This window comes from Rhodamnia argentea, chromosome 4 (genome assembly GCF_020921035.1).
Source record: "Rhodamnia argentea isolate NSW1041297 chromosome 4, ASM2092103v1, whole genome shotgun sequence".
Lineage (NCBI taxonomy): Eukaryota > Viridiplantae > Streptophyta > Magnoliopsida > Myrtales > Myrtaceae > Rhodamnia > Rhodamnia argentea.
The window spans coordinates 3,767,646-3,790,034 of NC_063153.1; the positions used below are offsets into that span (position 1 = coordinate 3,767,646).

The window sequence follows — 22,389 nt, forward strand, 5'->3', positions numbered from 1 at the left end:
CGAAAGGGTTCACACTCTACTCCAATGCTACCAAATCTCTTTAGATACAATATCTTCTAATCAAGATTGATGACGTCCAATCAACGATTGAAGAGCGATCATTGGAGGATCTTTGCAATGGCTAGTTCAAGGTTGAAGGAGTATAAAAGGAAGATACATGGTGACCGATTCGAGAGAGATCAAAACTTAGAATTTCAAAGTGCTTAAGTTTTTCAGATTCATATGCTTGTTCTCGAGAGCTATATACTTTACCTTGGGAAAAATACACTAGAAGTGCCATAACTTGTGTACGGCGTTCACTTGAGTGCCATAACTTTCAAAACGTTCACTTAAGTGTCATAACTTTCAAAAATCGTTCACTTGAGTGCTACATCAGAGCAAAATCATTCACTTGAGTGCTACGGTAACTTTTCCGCGCGTGCCACATCAGCTTTCCGGCATGCCACGTCATCTTTCCGGCATGCCACGTCATCTTTCCGGCGTCTACAGTAACTTTTCCGACTGCCACGTCGGCTTTCCCGGCTGCCACGTCAACATGGCACTCAAGTGAACGATTTTTAAAAGTTATGGCACTTAAGTGAACGTTTTGAAAGTTATGGCACTTAAGTGAACGCCGTACAAAAGTTATGGCACTTCTAGTGTACTTTTCCCCTTTACCTTTGAGAGGTTTTGTTAGAGTAAAAAAGTATGATATCACTTGTAACCTTTCAACGATTCATCTAGTTGAATATAGCCAATCGACTGTCAATACGAGAGAGTGGACGTAGGCTTACCTAAGGTGAACCACTATAAATTTGTATGCAATTCTCTCAAACTATAAACTCTTTCTACCGTGCTTAGTCTATTGCACATTTTTGTTCTAAATATGTTCTTGAACTTTATTCAAATTCTACTTTAACTTGTCTAATTCTGCATTAAGTTTTGAAACCATTTAGAATCACCTATTCATCCCCTCTAGGTGATATTGCTAGACACAACAATTTTTATTTTTATTTTTTTCTCTCTTTTCTTTTCTTGTCTTTTCCCCTCTTTTGCCAATCGCCAGCCACAGCGACCTTCTGCAGGTGAGCTTGAGCCTCGCCGCCCTCAAGCAAAGCCTTGTCTTGCCACAAGAGAACGACACCTGGCATCGTTCGAGCCCAACAAGTTCAAGCTAGTTGACCTCAAGCGAGGCCGGGCCTCTCCACGCCCGCCTCGGGGGAGGATTGGCCTTGTTCGCTTGCGGATAGTAGTTGGTCATGGTCGTGGCTAATGACTAGCCGATGAAGAAGAAAAAGACAAAAAAAATGGAAAAGAGAAGATAAAAAATTATAAAATAAATAAAAATTTTGAGTTCTTTAAAAAAGAAGGAAATAAAAAATAATTAAAAAGAACATAAATATGAAAGAGTGGAGATAGAAAATATGAGGAAAAATGTTTTCCTCTTCTCAAAAAGATGAAATCATTTTCTCTACTTTTGAATGTGTTTTTTTCATGGGAGGAAATTTTTTCCTTGATTCGTTTATTTTTCATGAGCTGAACGCCGGAAAATTCAAAAAATATTTTCTTGCAAGTTGTTTTCTGCGAAATGAATGGAACTTAAAATCATAGTTTTAAATCACGGCATCTTGCTGATATATGAAATAAGACCACTTATAATAACATCGACACATATTTTGGAGCGAATTACTTTTTCATTTGTATTTGTTTTAGTATTAAGAATTAGACACAACAACTTAGCAAGTACATTTCTTGTGTAATATTCTCCTGAGGAAATCTTGTTGACTTCCAACACGCCAAATCTCATGCAATAAGTTAATTAATTAGTCATAATCCAACCTTTGCCGCTATAAATTGGGTAAATATGTGAAAGTCCAAGAGGATGACACCTTATAGAGAGAGAGAGAGAGAGAGAGAGAGAGAGAGAGAGAGAGAGAGAGAGAGAGAGAGTGATGCCACAATACATCAAACTTTACTTTTTGTTGTTGTATTGGTATTAAGAATTAGACACCCTCAGCACAAGGGGCAACAATCTTAATAAGTGCATTTCTGAAGTGATAGTCTCATGAGGAAGGGCCATTGAATTCCAAAACACTAAAATCTGGCGTTATACATAATTAACTATTCATAATCCAACCCTGCTGATAAAAATTGAGAATAAAAATAATACAAGTTTCGACCATTGTGAAGTGATCAACACGATTCCGATCAACATTCGGTGTATTCGATAATTAATCTAACGTATCAACAAGTACAAAATAGATTAACAACCAAGTTAAAATTATACTAATAATAGATCAACAACCAACATTCTCGACAAGTTTATCTAAACTGGATTTAATATTGGAGTATTTTAGCAATATGGATCGGGCCGGGTATGGGTTGCTAGATTTGTATTACACAAAAATGGGTCAAAGCGGGTTAAATGAACCATTTTCGATTAGACCAACCTATTTGACGGATCTAACCCAAAAAAACAAATATTTGACAGCTCTAAATAAGATACCCTAAGAACAAATTGATCGCAACCTAGGAAGCATATGCACTTTCCGAGGGGCCCCGTGTCGGTGTCACACTCATATCGGATATCCGACACGTGGTCAACGCTCTCGACACGCGAGTTCAGCATTCACATGCCATTTGGACACACACAAGGTCAAGCGCACAGGGTCAACTTCAAAAAAATTAAATATCTTAGGAGTCAAAAGTAAATCTATCAAAACCAAATAGTCTAAGCTTTTTTTATGTTTCTATCAAAACTTAATATTCTACAAATATTAACAAATGGTAGATTAATGTTTTTAGTGTAAATTTATTCTAGGCTCTTTTTTATTATTTATTTGTTTGTGGATTTGAATCAAACCAATTTGATTGAAATGATTATAAAAATGATAATTTATCGTGTCCATTATTTATATAACGTGTCATAACGTGTCGCAATTTACTATTTATTTAGAAACGTCACGTTGAAAATGTCGTGTCGATGTGTCGTGGCATGTCAATGTCGATGCTAATTAGATCACAACTCGGCAAGTGCATTGCTCGTGCGATGGCCTTCTGAGGAAGGCTTGTAGAATTCCAACGCATCAACTCTCACTAAATAAGTGGTTTCTTATTCACAGTCAAAACCTGAATTTCTTAAAGCCCAAGCAGATGATACCTTCCCCGAGCGGAACCCGAACGACCATAAATGTCACACGTGTATATGCCAAACGCTCTGCTCCATCTTTCTTGCCGAGAGAGAGAGAGAGAGAGAGAGAGAGAGAGAGAGAGAATGGCATCCAATACAGAGAAAACTTACTTCGAAGTGTTAGGCCTTGCCGTGCCACAGAAGTTGCATTGGTCGGGAAGATCCTGAGGCCACTCGACGGGGTCAACGACATCTCGGTCATCCTTCCGACAAAAAACAATCATCGTCCTCCATGACCCTCTCATCGTTTCTCAGTCCAAACTTGATATGAATATGATCAATCGCAGCTGCTTGTGATAAGTCCTACTTTGTCCTAGAATTTCAGTTTAGGCGTTTGTATTGATGGTTTGATGTACTTAATATGGCAGTTGAGGCACTAAATAAGGTGAGGTTGGAAGCTAGCATCAAACATCAGGGCAAGATCAATTCAGGGACGAAATGGCCTTCGCCGGCACTGATCATTTGCGGGTTGTTGTTCGGTTTGTCATTTCTTGAGCATGTTTATCAGCCACTAAAATGGCTGGCTCTGGCTGCTGTTGTCATTGGCCTTCCGCCGATTGCTGGAGGAGCTTTGCATCCATCAAGCATCTCACTCTCCATATCTACGTTCTCATTCTGATTTCGGGTAATTATCCTTTTGAAGTGATTAATTGTTCTTCGCTAGATGGGATGCGAGTCCATGTGGCTCATTTGCTGGACGTTATGTTTTTCGTGGGATAATGATCATTGTAAAGGGCCGAAGTAAACCAAGTATCCGTCGTGGCGTATAACGTGAGCTGAGGCGTGATGTCACCAAACTAACCATGTCTTCTCGCTGTCAAGACATGGGCTTTAACCATCTCACAAAGTGAAATGAACGAAAACAATTGATGGATCGGCACATTTATACACAGCAATATACATTGTTGATCGACCTCTTGTGTGAGAAGTTATGGACTGAGTTCTGTTTCTTAGCACTAGGGCAGGAGCAAGTCACTCTTCATGAAATTCCCAATCCAGTTCATAGATGTCTTGCTTTTGATCGAATAGGGTGCTAGACCGTAGCCGTGTATCGAAAAGTCAGACTCAGATATCACTTACACATCTGAGAAATTCTTAGGTAGCAGGCTGTCGAACAACAAGAAAGGGCGGGGCTGATCCCTCGCTCCATGATTTTGTCATTCATCCGACATCTGTGCATACGTGATAAGTAGATCATCTTGCGAAGTTGATTAAGGTCTAGTAATCTTGTTGCAATGATGAATTTTTGCAGTGATAGGAACACTTGCCTTGCAAGATTACTGGGAAGCTGCTTCCATAGTCTTCCTATTTTCCATTGCTCAGTGGCTCGAGTTGAGAGCTAGTCAAAAGGTTCGACATTCAATTCTCTGTTTAGCGACAAAATAGGGAAGAATGGACGTTTTTCCCTCCAATTTTTTGGCTAGTTAGTAACTTATCCAAGCAAAATAGAAAAAAGAACTTGTTTAGGTAGTTTGATAGAACCATGGACTTAAATCTTGTAAATCAGTACATTTTGACTGAAGACGGCGATAAGATGTTCGAAGTTTCCCCTTAGGTACTTAATTGAACTATGGACATAAATCTTGTAAATCAGTACATTTTGACTAAAGACGGCGATAAGATGTTCGATGTTTCCCCATAGACGCTTGACAGAGTCATACAGAAAGAACATCACAGGAAAGAAAACTTCCAAATGAAGTTGGAAAAGAGAAATCATATTCCTTATTATGCTTAGAGACTATGCGAGATCAAACCAAAAGAAAGCCTGGAAATGCACCATTCCATACTTGCCACAGATTATTCCCTCTTCATCTCTTACTATCGGGATAGTTACAGGATTCTTGTTTATAGGGATCTGGTTTATTTTCTGTGACAAGGCTTTGGCAACCATGTCATCGTTGGCAAGCATGACTCTAGAAAAAGCTGTCATAGCCGAGACCGGAGAGTCTGTTGATGTTACTGATGTGAAAATGAGCACAGTACTTTCAGTAAAGGCCGGTGAAGCTATACCAATCGACGGAATTATTGTGGATGGGAAATGCGACACGGATGAGAGAATGTTGACAGGGGAATCATATCCTGTTGCCAAGGGTGTCGATTCCACAGTTTGGGCCGGCTCTATCAATTTAAATGGTCAGTGTTCATGCATGGCAACAATGCATGGTTTCCAGTTTCTGCAGCAAAGCATGTTCTGATTACCGAGTCTTCTTTCCATCAGATCACAATCTGTCATTGCAGGCTATATTAGCATGAGAACCACAGCTTTGGCTAAAGATTGTGTGGTGGCCCGAATGGCTAAACTAGTCGAGGAGGCTCAGAAGGAGAAGTCTCGCACGCAAGGCCTCATAGACAAGTGTGCAAAATACTACATTCCAGGCAAGCAAGCTACCCAATTTCCTTTCTTAAAAGATGCACTGACAGCCGAACGTCTTCTATAACTGTTTATCCCCACATCTTTATGGAGAGAAACGAAATTAGCAACCCAGATGTTAATTCTTGAGGAGAACTGCTTACAAGTATTCCAGGTTACTGCTTTTTTTTATATGAATGAACTGAAAATTGATGCACAGTTATGCTTGTCAGAGTTAAAACATTCAACTGCTTTCCCTTTCAAGATGACTGACTGGGTTAAAATCAATAGCAACCAAGCACTTTTTAGAATAGCATTCATCTCCAAAGCATTTCATGAGCTTGACGACCATCTTTCCTTTGTAGGAATTGCTTTGGGGTCGGCTTGTATTGCTGCAGTTCCTGCTGCACTGAAGCTCCAGAATGAACACCACTGGTTTCCCTTGGCAATAGTTGTGCTGGTCGGCTCATGTCCTTGTGCACTCATCCTCTCTACACCCATCACATTCTTCTGCGCGCTTTCAAGGGCTGCAAAAGACGGGCTCTTGTTTAAAGGAGGCGGGTATCTTAAAATTCTGGCAAAGGTCAAAACCGTGCTTTTGACAAAACTGGGACAGTGACGAGAGGAGAGTTCGTGGTGACCAACTTTCAATCAAATTGCAATGACATAGGCCTTAACATTTTGCTCTACTGGTAATCTGTCTAATCCATCACGTATTCAACTTAATCAAGAATTGTTGAAGATTCTTTTCCAATCATTAGCTCATGTTTGAGATTGGAGTGGAAAATATCAAGCATCACTGTAGAACCTGAAAGCAATTTTGCAATGTGAAGGGTATCGAGCATCGAGAGTAAATCAAGCCATCCAATATCAGCTGCCGTAATTCATTATGCCAATTCTCTCTCTATTGAGCCAAAGCCTAAAGATGTGCCATAAAAACTTTAGGAAAATAATATTTTTAGATCATTTATTTTTCGCGAAACAAATGAAGCTTGCGTTTCTTTTTCTAAAAGCATCTTAATAGTTCACACACACATATATACACACGTATTCGTAGATTGTAAATAATTATAATGCCAATTTTAGTTTTGATATGCGTTTTCTCCGATATTTTATATTTTACTCAACTTACTCTTCTCCATTTTCTATATCTTTTCAATTTACTATACAAATCAATGGTTAAAGAGTGATTCCCTTCCAAAAAATGATATAAAGATACACTTGTACTCTTTAAACAATTTATGCTTAAACATTTTCGTGGACGTTGTAAATATTTTTTGTTTGCTCATATTTTTAAGCGATATAAGTAATCATTTTAGAAAAAATATTTTTCAAATCATTTAATTTTTCACAAAACAAACGAAACCATAGTCTTAGACCTGTGCGAGCCACGAGCATCTTGCTAGTAAATAAAATAAGACATTTTCGGTGAACTTGTGAACCGATCAAGATGATACTGACCAACGCTAAATGCATCCAATATTAACTTGACGTGTCAATAAATGCAAAATAGATCATCAACCAAGATATAGAGGATTACTCAAACTATAGTTTTAAATCACCGCATCTTGCTAATATATAAAACAAGACCACTTATCATTACATCGACCCACTTTTTCGAGCGATTTATTTTTTCATTTGGATTTGAATTAGCATTAAGAAATAGGCACAACAACTTAGCAAGTACGTTTCTCGTGTAATATTCTCCTGAGGAAATCTTGTTGACTTCCAACACACCAAATCTCATACAACAAGTTAAGCAATCAGTCACAATCCAACCTTTGCCAATATAAATTGAGTAAATATTTGAAAGTTCAACGAGATGACACCTTTGAGAGAGAGTGAGAGAGAGAGAGTGATGTCATCCAATACATCAAACTTTATTTTTTGTAATGGTATTAACAAGGAAAATGTTTCCTTGATAGTCTGATAGTACTATCGGTTATTTTTTATTTTAGATCCACATACTATCACCGCGTGTTTTGTATGAAGCACTCATTGGTTGAAAAATCATAGGGTCGGAAATAATGACAAGTACTATCGATCGTTAGGGTAGTATCTCTTTTTTACAATTAGACACCCTCAGCACAAGGGTAAACAACTTAACAAGTGAATTTCTGAGGAAATAGTCTCATGAGGAAGGCTCATTGAATTCCCAAACACCAAAATCTCGCGTTATAAATAATTAGCTATTCCGCTTTGTTGCGACCGGCAATATTGGGAGGTCGTGAGGACGGTTAATGGGTCATCGTTGTCCACACTCACAATGGTATGGATTTCGGATGCGAGCCCCTCCCAAGACGCATTACCCAAATCACAACGGGAATGAATTAAAAATTGATGGTCGACCCCTTTCACAATGGAGGATCGGACCCTTCCATGACATGTGACATCCTGTATTCCAACTCGTTTTCGAAGCCTTGAATAAATGAAAGGTCTCGTTGATGTATTTCAGTCTAATCTCACTCAGAAATGGTCCATTTTGAGCGGACTAACTAAATGGGAATGGCTAGTTAGGAAAATCAAGTACGTAGACCTAAGAACTTGATCCTGGAGTGACTCTTTGGCCATGAAAATTATCGAGAGAATATTTTGAACCAATATAGGCCGATCCTAGAATGATTAAGGAACGATTTGGATAATACTCTACACTTGGATCACGGGTAATTCCGTTTGACCTCGTATGGGTTCCGAATGTCCCTAAATTATTTTCTAACGATCGTGTCTAACGGGACTAGTGATTGACCCTTGCAATTGAGTGACAACCAAAGTCGCCATGGCTCAAGAAATTTTTAAACGTAATATTAATCATGGGTCAATACGCATAACTCCTAAAAGCCACCCGTTAGTTTGAGATACGCTGAAATTTCAATTTATCGAGATTGATCGTGAATCGAGCTTCAAAATTTGACATCGGACCTTCGGGGGTTCCAATAATTAAATTTTGGACGTTTCCTCATCCAGTGTACGGTACTTTGCGGTTCGCCCCAAAGGGTTCGGGAAAAATAAAATTTGAATTGGAAATGGAAAAAAAACCCATTTACCCTTGGAAAATATCCAATTTTTCACTTTGACTGAAGGGCATTTCGATCAAATTACCCCCTTGGCCGAATTTGACTAGTCTTTGGTGGGGGAAATTACCTTTTTGCCCTTCTTGACTTGAAGACCCCAAAAATATCTATCCCAAAATTATCCTACCCTTTCTTGCTCATAAATTGCAAGAACACTTTCTCTCTGTACCTCACTCTCTCTCTGTTGGCCGAAACTCCCCTCTCACCATCCTCCATTGCTTTAAAATTCCCAAGCTCTCACCTGTTTTGCCTTGAGCCGCCAGAGCATAACCTCCACCGCGAACCGCCTTGAATCGCCGGAGTAACTTGGGTTGAAGCCGACCGAGAGGAGTGGCCGGAGCCGCCGGTTGGGATCAAAAAATTTTCGACTTTTCGACGGAAAATTTGCTAGATTTTGGGTAAGTTGGTTTCTAATCTTGGATTAGGTATCTAGGTTGCTAATGGACATTAGATTGAGTAGTTCTGATGAAAAATTTGTGGGATTTGCTCTAGAACTTGCTTTGGCCGAAAATCATGAATAGATGAGAGAGAAAGTTTGTGTTCTTGAGTGAATAGTTATATGCATGATTGATATTGGATGGCTAAGATTAAATCTAGCTTTTCATGCTTTAATCGAACAGCCCATATTGAATCTTGCTTAGGAAGATTGATCGCACGGCTGTGATTGATTGCTGCTTTATGTAGATTAATCGTGTGGTGGAAATTAAATGCACGTTAGAGTATATTAATCGTACGGTCTCGATTAATTGCCATGTTACTATAGATTAATTGTATGGTACGTATTAATTGCTACGTTAGCATAATTAATATCGTGTGGCGTAGATTAATTTTTGTGGTAGCATAAATTAATCGTGTGGCCCGATTAGCCATCGGCTTGAGTGTGATTTAGTCGGGTGGTTCCAATTTATTAATTATTCAACGTGAGTGAATCACATGGTCCCGATCGAGTATTTATTCAGTATAATTTAATCGAGTGGTCTCGATTGAGCAGTTGAAGAAAATTAGAAAGATCGCATGGTCCCAATCTTTTGTTGGAGAAAAATTGGTGAGATCGTGTGGTCTCGGTCCGCTAATCGGGAAGTTTAGCAAGATCACGTGGCGAAGATTGATCGATTGGAAGGATTTATGTGACCGTGTGGTATCGGACAAGCGATCGAGGAATTATTGTTGTTATATGGTCTTAAGTGGAATAATCGAGCGGAAGTGCGGAATTTTACCCTGAAGCGTTATGACGCGGGATTCATATTTTATAAGACCATATTTTTGCCTGAGGTATTATGATGCAGGCTCTATTATTATCATTCTACCTTGAGGCATTAAACGTGGGGTTCTGTGTATTATTTTATCCCGAGGCGTTAAACGCGGGATATTAACCCGAGACGTTATTACGCGGGTTATAGTGACCTGAGGCGTTATTATGCGGATTCGGACTAAATAATAGCCCGAGGCGTTATTACGCAGGTTTGTCCATACGTATTGTAGCATGATGCATTAAACGCGGGCATTGGAATAATGTGGAATATTTTATGATAGCCTGATGCGTTAAACGCAGGCTTTGGGTCGATGTGGAATTTTGTACGATAGCCTGAGGCGTCGAACGCGGGCTTGGGAGTACGTGAAATATTTTTATGACGGTTAAGGCGTGGAACGCCGATATGAGAGTAACGTGGAATTTTTGTAAAGGTGTGGCAATTTTGGGAGAAAGAATGAAATATTCTAGAATTTATTTGTTGAATTATTGATTGAAGAAGGAATTGTTGAGGAATTGCTTACCTAGGACGTGTTTAGAGGCACTAGCGCCCTAACCTAGGATTAGAGACTTTCTTACCGAGATTTATTCTCACCCCGTCGTGAGCTTTCTTTTTTAGACCCTCCGCCTCAACAATGAATGACCCACCTCGGAGGTTCGGCATTCCCCAGGATATGGATACACTAGTGACAGAGTATCCGGTTGGGGAGGATCAAGTGTATTATGGACACGCTACTACGGTTTGGGTGGACATCGGAGAGCTCTACTAGAAGCCCCACATATACGTGGCATGGACGTACCGTCACGGGGATTTGTCGGTGGCTCCGCTGAGTGGATTCGATATTCCCTATGATGGTGTTGGGGAATGGGACCCTACTAATGTTGTACCTCCAGATGGCGTAGTTGTGCATCTCAATGCTGGACCAGCAAGTTTGGAGCCCGACCCCGAGATCATGGTACTAGGAGAGGATGGGAAAGTTGTAAAGCCATCGGATGCGAAATAGCCACCGGAAGTGGACGAAGACGAGTTGGCAGCTATGGATGAGATAGTAGCGGATAGAGAGGACGAGGCCTAGGATAGTTGGCCTCTCGACTTTTGTAGAGTGTTTTCTTTTGGAAGCATAGCAGGCTTCGATCACGTAATCTTTTTGTTATAAGTGGTCACAAGCTTGTATAGTGGCCTCTAAAGCCCTAGGTTGGAGAGTGGTAACAATTATATATATGTACATAAGTTTGTTTTTACCATCCCAAGTTATCATATCGTTGTTGTTTTCTATACGGAGATTTGTTTTTGCTTCCGCATGTGTTGTTTTGTTTTTGTTGGCCTTTGGATCTTGGAGAACTGTACGATAAGCGTGGCCGGAGGGGATGTTTGCGAGCTCGCGGGGTTCAGGTCGTAACATGACATATGCGTAATGTGCATGCTAACGGAGTCGCCACCAATCATTTTTTAGAGGGTATGATCAGAAACCCTATTAAGCGATCGGAAAATATCGTTCAATTCTACGTAAATTAGAGAAGTAGGTTCGGGGACTTAGTTACGTCGAGATTGTTATCCACACCTTTTTGGTACCTAAGTTGAATGATTTTTTCAACTAAGATTTCATGCAGATACGTCGGAAGGTGAGGCCGGCTCTAACGTCTAAGGGGTTTCATGTAGATGGGAATGACTATCCTATTAATCACAATTATCAAAATAAGTGCCCACATCAAGGAAACAATCACGTGCATATAAGTCGTAGCAAATCAATCACACGAAGTGTCACATGGCATGCCTAGTGAAGCCCTAATGGCTTAGAGAATAGTCCATTGATGCTCAAGGGTAGTTTGGGAAAATTTTGGGACAAATTGTCCACAAAGGTAAAATGGTCATTTTGGAAGGCTCGAGAATCCAAAATCGACAAAAATGAGTTGGACCACTTGAATGTGGCCTTTTTCCCATTTATTGTGATTTTTTAGAATTTTTTTTGAATTTCTCCTAGTTTTTCTTATTTTTTTGAATTTTTTTTATGATTTTCTTCAATGTTTCTAAGTTTTTTTTATTATTTTATGAACTTTTTAATGTTTTTTGGACAGGGTTGACCCATCCCACGCAAATCGGATGGCCGACCCAAACCCTATTAGTCTAGGGTTGGTCTAAACAATGCCGTTTGTATTTTTTATTTATTTATTTTCTAATTTTTTTCGAATTTTAAAAAAAATTAGAATTTTTTATTCTAATTACTAAACCTACAATCCAAGTTCAACTACATGGCTAAGCCACAACCCTCGAATCAGCATATTAAGATCTACGGTCTAGATCAAACGGAAACTAAATCCTATCTGTCCAAACAACATAGTAAAACTAATGGCCGAGATCGAACAGAAAGACTAACTTTCAGCCGTCCGATCTAAATACTAAATCATACGTCCACGATCGCATGGCGAGACCGATTCTCAACCGTCCAATCAACATTTATTTTTTTATTTCTGAAAAATTCCCAGATCGAGACACATGACCTAATGCCAATAGTTTGATCTGGGTTTTATTATTTATTTTCGAAAAAACATTTTCAAAATATCCCCCGGTTGACATGGACATCACGTGTCATGCTACGTTGCGCCACATCAGCGCCACATGGGCGTTGACCAAGTCAATAAGAGTTGACTGGTCTTCGTCCTCATGAAGAAGGCGACCAATAAATGGCCGAGATTTTTCCAGCGACGATCAACTGTGAGATCTCAACCGATTGGCCTAAAACTCACACCGATCGACTCATCTCTCTCTATGGATTAACATATCTAAAACCTAGAGCCATCCAACGGTGAAAACTACATCAGTCAAGCTTGCACATAATACATCCATGGCGAATCAAATGAACTATACAAATTAAATCCAAGCAATTAAAGCACAGGACAACATCACAGGAGGTAAAGAAGACTTACTTGAAGCTTTGATCGAGCTCTAGATTACCAGATTTTGCTGGCCAGGTCATGACAGCTCTAGCAACGGAGGAGGTCTCGACTCAAAGCTTTCACCGATGTGTGAATATCAGTGAATATTGATTCATCTCTCATCATATGATTGCTACTCCCACTATCAATATACCATGGATCATTCCTCTCATCATTTCCCATTTGCCCTGCATAGAATAAATGATCTGTCTTTTCTTCTTCCTTTTCTTTTCCTTTTAATTCAACATAATTCGCTCAGTAATTTGTTTTAGAGCGGCAAAACTTTTCTGTGTGGCCGTATCTTTTACAAGAGCGGCATTGTCGTTTATCTCGAAACTAAGAATCTTTCTCAAGATGATTAGTTTTCTTGCAAAAGCTACAAGGTGGATAATTTCCCTCTGTAGATGTTTCTCCTCGTCTTCTATTTTTCCATGAGCTCCTTCCACTATTTTTAGAATTATGAGACCGTATGTTCATTTTTTACTGAAAAACTCTTTCAACTCTGTCTTCATCCTGCACTTGTAATTTTTTTTCATGTGGTTCGAGAGAGCTAAGTAACTCACTCACCGATATGGTTTTTAAATCCTTAGATGATTCTATAGTGGTGACAATAGAATTGTATTTTCCAAGGAGTGTCACCAATATTTTTTCAACAACCCTCTGATCGGTGATTTCATCTCCATAGGCTCTCATCTGATTTACTAGTGCTTTTAACCTTCGACAATATTCTTGAACAGTCTCATATTTAGAATTCTCAAATTCTCTTCTCAAAGTTTGAAGTCGAATAATGCATACCTTTTCTAAGCCTTGATATTCTTCTTGTAAAATTTCCCATGCTTGCTTCGTAGTCTTTGCGCTGATGATTCTCGAAAATACCATCTCCGAGAGTGCTTGCTGGATCACAAATAGAGCTCGTGCGTCCTTCTATCGTAGTTCTGCTGGAACACTTGCACTTTCTTTTGGAGCTTCGTATCCTTTTTGAACGATGTCCCATAAGTCTTGAGCCATCAAGAACGTAGTTATTTTAATGCTCTAGTAATCATAGTTATTCGCATAAAAAATGGGAATCAGAAATGAGAATGCGGCGGCGTTGGCCATAATTTTGGTATTGATAGTTCTAGTGGGGATTTTTGCAAAGGTTGATTAGAGCAAACTCTCAAGACCAACTATCGTGAACTAGACTCTGATACCACTGTTGGATTTTGTGGAAGCGTGTGTGCAAGTGTGTCTAGGATTTATGATGAAGAAGTAACAAGGGAACGACAAAGGCACAAGGAATAGATGGTTTTATGGAGCAGTTGGGTAGTACACGTGATAATGGAGGAGCTCTCTTATAGTTTTCTAGGTTTTTTTTTTTTTTTTTTTACATCTATTACAAAAATGACAGAGAAGCCTATTTATGGGCATAGTCCGCCGCCTAGAAACTGCAGCTGGATACTTATGGATTAGGTGTTTGACTTCAAAATGCCGACTAAAACTTCCAGCTCATGAAAATTTGTCTTTTCTTCACCGTCTAAGACTAACTTCACTTGCTCCTGCTTGTTGCATTTCTCTGTTTCCGACTTGGACAGATTGTTGCCAGCTCTTTCCTTCTTCATCATGCATACTTCATTCCTAAGCATGTAGCCTTCTAGGGCTTTCCAAAAATGGATCATGTTTTAACAATCTCACTCTGAGCATCCATGTTCTCGTTTTGATTTCAGGTGATAACTTTTTTCAAATCATTAATTGTTTTTCGGTAGATGGGATGTGTGTTCATGTGGATATTTTATTCGAGATCGAGTTTTTTATGAAGTAATTATCATTGTAAAGGGCCACAGTAAACAATGTGCTGGTTGTAATGGATAGCGCGGGCTGAGGATGCGATGTTACCGAACTTTCTCGCTGTCAAGACATGGGCATATATTAGGCACACTCCAAACGACCGTCTATTGTTAAAGTTCAAGGGACATACAATGTAAGTTATGGAGTGAAAAAGTGTTCTTGTTCCTTAAGATTAGGATTAGGCAAGAGCAAGTCATTCCTCATGAATTAGAATCCAGTTTAATAGGTGGCTTTGCTTGTGACCAAATAGGGAGCTAGACTTAGCCTTGGAAAATTAGGCTCAGATGTCATCAACCCACAACACAGGAAGAAAATGTTTTTGGACAGTAAATGAAGCAATGATACTTGATTGGCACAATTACAACAGGTTTCGGATTTCTTGGATAATTTTCCTAAAAAGTGGGTCATGTGACTAAACTGATGCCAAATTAACTTTTAAACGATTTCCCTCCTTGGATAGAAATGATGAAGGGGAGTGGAGAAAAGTACAGAATGGGTGAACGAAGCATAAATTATTGATCGCTTGAAGGCCACGAGTACTTCAGTATTGTCTTGTGGCTTCACGTGGTTTTATACTACGAATGGTGTGGCCAGACTTAGAAATGCATGTTTCTTGATTTTGACAGAACAAGATCCTATAAAGTATTAAGTTATTGCTATTGTGCAATCGATGCCTTCAAATTTCTTTATGTGCGATCAGTCCTTCCATTAGAAGCCATTAGTAACCCAATATTCGTGTGGCATTACAAAGAGGCCAAGGCGAGCGTCGCCTCGGCTGCGATTGAGCATGAGCAGGTTGAGACCGATACGATCACAAGCGAGGGCTGCAAATGCGGGTCTTTATCTCTACTACCCTCGCAAAGAGTGCAAATCTCACCATCAGGCAAATGCCATTGAGCATGAAATTGCAGAAGAGGGTTCGGGTGCGTCGACGATGCCCTGAGGACTCCGATGGCAGGGGCGGCCGTGAATCCGTTAATTTCATAGCAGCTTAATGCAAACTTTCGTAAATAACTAATTCTTTACGAAATCCCTCCTTATTCAATTGGCACAGCGATTTCTTCTCCAATTACAGTCAGTACGGAAGACGCTAACGCTCTTTGTAAAAATGGTTAGAAAAATATCCCCTTGAATTTCAGTTAATCACCGACCAAAAAGAGGAAAACAAATTCAGTTAATATTTTTATTTTCACAAGTGGAGGACATCATTTCCTTATAGGCTCCGTTTGTTTCGGAAAAAATAGATAATTTGAAAAATATTTACCTGAAAACGATAGATTGTATGTATCACTTAGAAAAATAAATGAACGTAAAATATCTCCATCGTTCATGAAAATATTAAGATATTTATCGTCGTCGATAATAAAAATATTTTTCATTGACTAATTATTTTAAGCGATACAAACTTTAGGAAAATAATATTTTTAGATCATTTATTTTCCGCAAAACAAACGAAACTTGCGTTTCTTTTTCTAAAAGCATCTTAATAGGTCACACACACATATATACACACGTATTCGTAGATTGTAAATAATTATAATGCCAATTTTAGTTTCGATATGCGTTTTCTCCAATATTTTATATTTTACTCAACTTACTCTTCTCCATTTTCTATATCTTTTCAATTTATTATACAAATCAATGGTTAAAGAGAGATTCCCTTCCAAAAAATGAGATAAAGATACGCTTATACCCTTTAAACAATTTATGTTTAAACATTTTCGTGGACGTTGTACATATTTTTTGTTTGTTTATATTTTTAAGCGATATAAGTAATCATTTTAAAAAAATACTTTTCAAATCATTTAATTTTTCACAAAACAAACGAAACCATAGTCTTAGACCTGTGCAAGCCACGAGCATCTTGCTAGTAAATAAAATAAGACATTTCGTTGAACTTGTGAACCAATCAAGATGATACTGACCAACGCTAAATGCATCCAATATTAACTTGGCGTGTCGATAAATGCAAAATAGATCATCAACCAAGATAAAGAGGACTACTCAACCTATAGTTTTAAATCACCACATCTTGCTAATATATAAAACAAGACCACTTATCATTACGTCGACCCACTTTTTCGAGCGATTTTTTTTTTCATTTGGATGTGAATTAGTATTAAGAAATAGACACAACAACTTAGCAAGTACGTTTCTCGTGTAATATTCTCCTGAGGAAATCTTGTTGACTTCCAACACACCAAATCTCATGCAACAAGCTAAGCAATCAGTCATAATCCAACCTTTGCCAATATAAATTAAGTAAATATTTGAAAGTTCAACAAGATGACACCTTAGAGAGAGAGAGTGTGTGTGATGTCATCCAATACGTCAAACTTTAGTTTTTGTAATGGTATTAACAAGGAAAATGCTTTCCTGATAGTTTGTCAATCTTGTCGGTTATTTTTTACTGTAGATCCACACACCATCACCGCTTATTTTGTATAAAACACTTATTGATTGAAAAATCATGGGGTCGAAAATAATGACAGCACTGTCAAACTATCGGGATAGCATCTCCTTTTTATAATTAGACACCCTCAGCACAAGGGGTAACAACTTAACAAGTGAATTTCTGAGGCGGTAGTCTCATAAGGAAGGCTCATTGAATTCCCAAACACCAAAATCTTGCGTTATAAATAATTATCTATTCTGTTTTGTCGCGACCTGCGATCTCGGGAGGTTGTGAGGAGAGTTAATGGGTCATTGTCGTCCACACTTGCAATGGTATGGATTTCGGACGCGAGCCCCTCCCAAGGCCCATTACCCAAATCACGACGGGAAGGAATTAAAAATCGAGGGTTGACCCCTTTCACAATGGAGGGTCGGACCCTTTCGTGACATGTGCATAATGTGTATGCTAATGAAGTCGCCACCAATCATTTTTTGGAGGGTATGATTGGAAACCCTATCGAGTGATCGAAAAATGTCGTTCAATTCTACATAAACTAGAGAAGTGGGTTCGGGGATTTAGTTACGTCGAGATTGTCATCAACGCCCTTTCGGTACCTAAGTTGAATGATTTTTTAAACTAAGATTTCATGCGGATACGTCGAAAGGTGAGGTCGGTTCTAACGTCTAAGGGGTTTCATGCGGATGGGAATGACTATCCTATCAATGACAATTATCAAAATGAGTGCCCACATCAAGGAATCAATCACGTGCATATACGTCGTAGCAAATCAATCACACGAAGTGTCACATGGCAAGCCTAGTGAAGCCCTAATGGCTTAGAGAATAGTCCATTAAAGCTTAAGGGTAGTTTGGGAAAATTTGGAACAAATTGTCTAGAGGGTCAAAACGGTCATTTTGGAAGGCTCGGGAACCCAAAATTGACAAAAATGAGTTGGGCCACTTGAATGTGGACTTTTCCTATTGGGACCCGGTCGACCCATCCCAAGTGAATCGGACGCCCAACCCGGATCCTATTGGTCCAAGGTTGGTCTAAACGACGTCGTTTTTGTATTTTTTTATTTATTTTCTAATTCTTTTCGTATTTTTAAAAATTTCTGTGAATTTTTTATTCTAATTACTAATCCTACAGTCCGGGTTCAACTATATGGCTAAGCCACAACCCTCGGATCAGCATATTAAGATCTATGGCTCGGATCAAATGGAAACTAAATCCTATCTGTCCGATCAACATAGTAAAATTAACGGCCGAGATCAAACAAAGAGACTAACTTTCAACCATCCAATCCAAATACTAAATCCTACGGTCATGATCACGGGGCTAGGCTGATTCTCGACCGTCCAATTAACATTTATTTTTTTATGTCTGAAAAATTTTCCAAATCGAGAAACATTGCCTAATGCCAACTGTTTGATCCGGATTTTATTATTTATTTTCAAAAAAACATTTTTAGAATATCCCCCAAGCGACGTGGACACCACGTGTCATGCTACGTGGCGCCATAGTGGTGCCACATGGACGTTGACCAAGTCATCAAGAGTTGATTGGTCTTCATCCTTACAAAGAAGACGATCTACGAATGGTCGAGAGCTTCCCGGTGACGATCAATGGTGAGATCTCGACAGATTAGCCTTAAACTTGCACCAATCGACTCATCTCTCTCCCTGGATTAACATATCTAAAACCTACAGCCATCCAACGGTGAAAACTACAGCAGTCCAACTCGGACATAATACATCCATGGCGGATCAAACGAACAATACAGATAAAATTCAAGCAATTAAAGCATAGGACAGCATTACATGAGGTATACAAGACTTAACTAAAGCTTTGATCGAGCTCTAGATTGCCAAATTTTGCTGGCCAGGTCGCGATAAATCTAGCTATGGAGGAGGTCTCGACTCGAGGTTTTCATGTGAAATCAAAGCAAAAACGAGAAGCGAGTATGCTCAATGATATTGTAGGAGTAAAACGCCTCAAAAAATTTCAATAATGATGGTTGGAATCGAGCTCCGCCATTGATGCACCTTGAGAAGATGGAAGTTCGAGCTCATCTTTCTAACAATTGAGAGACTTCATGAGCTGGTTCGATCGACTCCTTAGATCAAGACAAAGCTTCCTAAACTGGTTTTAGGTCTACATTTGGTCCGGATCGTCCAACCTGAAGTTCCACAGTCAAAGCTCGAAGCTTCGACAATGGCGACGCAGAGAGAGTTTCTCTCTCTTCTCCCTCTAATTTGTTTCGGTTGTGGAACCGAATAAACCAACTCCTCCACCAAAAACGTGTGGATTCCTTCTTATCCACTTCAAACTGATTTTCGCGCGCATGGGAGGGGGAACCGACTTACTTCGCACGTGACCACACGTGCATTGTAGTCTAAACGGCGCCAAAACAGTTCACGTTTCCGTTTGACTCCATTGGCGTCTCCGTCGAGCGCGAATGGGTGGCCAATTAAACTTGTTTGTGCTCGGGTTGACTTTTTGCACTCCCGCAACGAAGACCAAGCTCTTTGTCGTGGCTCCGGCGGTCCCGGGCAACGAGACTTGGCTTGATCGAAGTGGAATAGAGTGGCGGAAAAAACCCATCCGCAAGCTGCTCCAATTATAGCCGATTGATCCTTCAATTTCGAGGCCAAAATTGAGCCTGCAAAAGTGTTTGAACCTGCACGGGAACTAAGTTTGGGGAAGAAGATGGTCGTCCAAGTCGTTGGGTCGGATCTAGTCCGACTTGGCATACCTAGTGTGACATCCTAAAATTCTAACGTCCGTAAGAAAAATGGATTCGGTGGATTTTAATAGTGACTTTCGGCTTAGGAGACAATTTGGATTTTTGAAGATTTAAGAGATAATAATTAGATTATTCATGAGACATCGGTTAAAACAGATTAGGCTTTGATAATCTAGTCGTTGAGTCATAGCATTGAGACCCTTGTTACTTGAGTCTAGCCTAACCGAACCTTAGTTGTGAGATTACCAAAATTGCCCTCAAGCGTCCGTGCCAAATGACCAACCAGTTTCAGTTTGCAAATGATCAAAATGCCCTCGGATATTTTGTACTACAAGACAAAGAATTCAAACCCAAGCTTAGTAGGCCCCCCTCCGTACTCAATTCAGCCACTAACCCATCATATCACTCTCCTTTCACTCTTCTCTCTCTCTCTCTCTGCTGATGCGACAATTTCCCCCCTTCCCCCCCCAACTACTGTTCTTCTTCTTCTTCTTCTTCTTCTTCTTGTTTTCTTTTCTTCTTTTCTTCGGTAGCCCTTCACCCAGACACCACAGCTGCTTGCACCACCACCACATCCAGCTACCCACCTCCATCGAGCTCGCTACCGCCACAACCCATCGGCTATCTATTGAGCCCGAGCCCATCACCGGCGGTTCAAAACCAGAGCACCCACGCTACCTCCCCCTCCTCTGTTCAGCTACCCAATGCCTCTGCTTCCCTCAGCTGCGAGCTGTCGCGTCGCCGCCAGACCACCTCAGCCGATGACCCGAGCTCGCTTGCAACTCGAACCCACGAGAGGCCCCAACGCCAACCCAAGAGCCCCCGATGATGCCATCTGCTTCCACCTCCCCCTGTTCTTAACCACCACCAATCACCTGTGGCCCCGTCTACCTTCTTCCAGCCATCGCCGGTTGCCTCAACCGTCGACCCTGGTAATTGCGGCCCGAGCCCCAACCCCCGCGACCCCGACTAAACCAGCCTCGATAGTCACCCTCTGTGTGACCACCACTACCACTACCAACCTTCACCGTCGTTTGCCTCCGTCTACCAGCTAGCCGCTACCGCGCCGTCACCCCTCATCAACCTCTCGTGTTGGTCGCCTGAGCTTCGAGACCCGCGAAGACCGTGAGCCCAATCGAGATTCGAGCCATCCTGATCCAGCCAGCTTACGTGGCGTCCCTACAGCCCCTCTGTCGTCGTCTAGCAGCCTCGCCCGTTGTCGCTCGAGCTCGTCGAGCTCAGCTACCAGCCCGAGGCTCGAGACCAAACGAGCCCACGACACCTCCTTCTCTTCTCTTTTTCTTGGCCGGCTGAACCGAGACCTACCAAATCCGGGTATTCCAGCCGCCGAGCTCGTAGCCCCGGCGCCACCAGCCACCACCAGCTCTAGCCGTGCCCCTTACCGTCATCCCAAGCCCATCGTTAGCCCCTCTGACCCGAGACCAACAGACCCTAAACCTTCAGCCCCCAAGTCCCCCGATAGAGACCACCCGGAAACTCTAGCCCACGAACCACCTTCCCCATCGCCATGGACCCGAGCTGTACAACCCTCTACCGTGAGCTTCTGTCGTGCCTCCGTGAACCGCCGAGCTTGACCCCAAGTCCGAGAGCCATTGTCGGTCGTTGTCGTTACTACCCGTATAGTCGCCGTGAGCTTCGCTTGTCACCTGACGCTCGCAAATCCTTGTCGTTATTGTGGTCATCACCGACGCACCGAGTCGTTACCGAACGTCGATTAGTTGGTGAGTTAAACTCCCAAACCCTGGTTATGGCGCTAATTGCACTTAGGATTAGTTAATTAGCTAGTTAAGGCGTTTAGGTAGTTTAATTACGGTCGATTTAGTTAGAAATGTGATTTAGGCTAAATAACCGTAATTAGTTAAGTTAGTTGAATTAGTTAAGTTGTCTGTGGCTAATTAGTGATTACAATTGATTGGTTGTGGTTGTTTGATCGCAAGCGAGTGTTAAGTTATAGACGAGTGCACAATTAATTGTCAATTGGAATTGGTTTTGGATAGCGGAATCGACTAGCTTCGTTTGATTAATCGTCTCTTGAATTGTTTAATTTGATTGAGTGGATCGATTGTTATTATCGTAGGTGTTTATTTTGGAGTCCAATCGCCTCGAGTTGCTCGAAAAGTCAATCGATAAAATTGCTCATTCATGTGATCACGTGTAGGATCAAATTGCATATCTTAGCATGAAAATGGCCTTGGGCCAAGTTTTTGAGCATGCATGAATGAGCACTCGACTAAATTCAAACAAATGAAATGGTGTGCTTGAGTGGTCACGTAATGGATAATTCCGACGATCATTATCTTCTGATTGGTCGGTCCTAGCAATCATTGTCTTCTGATTGTTGGGAGCGCGTCGATCATTGTCTTACGGCTGTTCGTTTGCCGATGGCAGCTTGTGAAGGATCAAAGCCTTTATAAGGATTCCTGTTAGTTCCATGCCATATCGACAATCATTATCTTCCGGTTGGTCGAGCGGAGTCACATGGACTATCAGACGTTGTTGTCGAAAGTAAGGGACGGTGCCTAGTCCCGCTAGAAGAACACCAACCGACTAGTGTATTTGACCTAAGGGTCGTATTTGATAATAAATGGATTTCATGTGGTGTCCTGTGCATGCAAGCCGATGTGATGCTT

At 40.7% G+C, this 22,389-nt stretch overlaps 1 pseudogene; it reads left to right on the top strand.

Annotated features, from left to right (window-relative positions):
- Window positions 1-3,253: 3,253 nt before the first annotated feature.
- On the top strand, window positions 3,254-6,455 carry LOC115756221 (annotated as a pseudogene).
- Window positions 6,456-22,389: the final 15,934 nt, after the last annotated feature.